Source organism: Morone saxatilis, unplaced genomic scaffold (assembly GCF_004916995.1).
Source record: "Morone saxatilis isolate NCDOM2014 unplaced genomic scaffold, NCSU_SB_2.0 Contig7, whole genome shotgun sequence".
Lineage (NCBI taxonomy): Eukaryota > Metazoa > Chordata > Actinopteri > Moronidae > Morone > Morone saxatilis.
In genome coordinates, this window is record NW_023340246.1 from 2,041,135 (window position 1) to 2,043,831 (window position 2,697).

Consider the following 2,697-nt stretch of genomic DNA (forward strand, 5'->3'; position numbering starts at 1 on the left):
AATCAACAACATTTGTATATTCAGAGATTCTGGAAGCTTTAGTGAGGTAGAAGGATGAATTTTTTCCCCCCAGTGAAATCTGAAATTATCTGGAAACTCAAGACTGGCTAACATTAAGCTTAGGTTCAATCAAAAAGTTATCAACCAAGACATTCATGGGAAATATCAGCTTCCTGTGGCCGCCGACTGATTCCATTCTGCTCCCACACTCCTCTGTCACAGAGACGCGCAGAAGGAAGTGTCGACACTAAAAAACAGTTAATGTTGGCACAAAAGACTGGAGGTTAAACTGTCACACATGACTGCTTTCACTTCAGGGAACCTTAGCTGTTATTAGGGGCAGAGGTCTGAGCGTGAGCAGGAGGGTGTTAGCACCACCATGTGGCCAAACTGGGAAATTACATGTAAGCTGTTAGACAGTCCAGTGAGTACAGGTCATCTGTTTCCAGATAATGTAACTAATGGCAGTTATTATGGATTATATGATGCTTTGTGAAATCAAATGTAGAAATGCACAAAAGGAAAAGATGAGTCACATTTTCTAGATCATTTAATCAATATACTTTTATGATGTATATTTCGGTTTATTTTTGTCTTTTTATCATTAAAATGATTTTATTATTCAAATTATTTTATCATAATAATTTATTATTATTCAATTATTTCTCTGTATTTCAGATTTCTTTGCCCCCTTTTTTGATACTGTATGGTTGACAGGGATGGGGGTATTGTGTGTTCTGTTGTTCTTTGTTGTAACTCAAGGTATTTTTTTAAATGTAGAAATGTAAATAAATGTACTCATTCACTTTATATTATTTGCTAAACTTTGCATTCATTAAATTCCTCTAAGCTGCATTAGAATATGGTGTATTGGGAATACATGTGTTTTAAATAGCTAAATTACTTAAATAAATAAATAAATAATGTAAACATTAGTTAATAGATAGCTTTTTAGCATACTGTAATAAAAATTGGTCAGAAATCCTGCTTTATTTTTATTTTCTTATGTGAGTTAAAGAAAATAACCTGCATTGCTGATCACCTGTACTCACTTTATTATACAGACTATCAGGGTGTCCTACAGTAGTATTTCTATAGCCCAATATCACATTTTCCTCAGGGGGCTTTACAGTCTGTACCATCCATATTCTTCACGTATAATTTATAATCTTCATATATCCGAAATTGTGTCATCAACATTTATATACAATGAGATTTTGTTGGTTTGTTCTGTACACTCTATTGGATGTCTGTCTGTCCTGGGAGAAGGACCCCTCCTCTGTGGTTCACTGTGATTTTACCAATTATGTTTTTTTTGTGGGGGAGTTTTACCTACCTTAATCGAAGAGAGTGCTGAATGTTGTACAGATTGTAAAGCCCCCAGAGGTAAAGTGTGATTTGTGATTTTGGGTTATAGAAATAAAATTTGACGATTTGTACAACATACAACAAAAAAACCTTTAATGAGAAAACAAAAGGAAGAAATCTCTTACATTCACAATGTGGTGAACAGAATGGCAATATTAGGCTAGAATATGAAGAATGTGAATCAGAGGAGACTGTTAGCAACTTCCAGGAGCCCCTAAGGACTGGTAGGACCTTGACCATCAAAAATACCTGGAAACAAACAGGCTACACACACACAAACACAGGGCACAACTCAGGGACAACATTTATACACAGTAATAGACAAGAGGATCAAACAACTCATTGCAGACAACACATAATGTGAGGACAGGAGTGAACAATAATAAGACAAACTGAGTGGCTTAGTGGACAAGAAGATACAAAGCACCAAACGGACCCAGACCAACACAAATCCTGGTTAAAGGATGCGGAAAAAGACAGAGTCCAAATGAGAGAAAAGACAGAGAGAAAGGCAAACAGCCTGGGTGCTCCGACTGATCCAGTGTTTATCAGGACGTTGCTGTAGTCAGCAGGACTAAGTTCATTTAAGTAAAACAATTAGTTGGAACAGATAACATCGAACATTTTAAGGGAAACAAACTTCTATAAGTTAAAAAAATATATATATTTTACTAGTAATTTTAGGTTTTTAAGCTTTTTACTGTGTATTTTTTTTTTCACACTACAAACAAAAATTACAAAATTAAGTCAGTGTCACTTAAAACTACTAAAGCTACTTGATCAAGAATGTTCTTTAACTTACAACATTTTGTTTGTTTTACTTACAATTTTTGATGGAATCAGTTAAATTAACTTTTACAGTGCAATCCAATGGAAGGACAATGGTAACAGGTTTGGGGGCAGTGTAGCCATGACAACTTATTGAAGGCAAAAAGATGAGTTTTAAGTTTCGATGGCTCAGCAGACTGATGGTTCCATGGAAAGGGGACACAATAGGACAAAGCTCTGCCGCCTTCTATACAGACTTCTATTAAAGCTAATTAAATTGTTTACTGGCTTTTATATTTGCACATTATTATTATTATTGTATCCTCTGATGGATGTTGATCTTAATCCAAACACTTTTACCATATCAGTTTAGCTCCAAATAAAAACCAAGAATCCTCAAAAGATCATAGTAAATATAAACAATTTAATTACGTTCTCCATAAAAGATAATTATGTTAAAATACAGTAGATTATATAAACACTGCCATGGTTATAATGTACAATTAACAAGATTTTGTTCACAACACTAAAAACATACAAAATCATCAGAGATTCAACCAC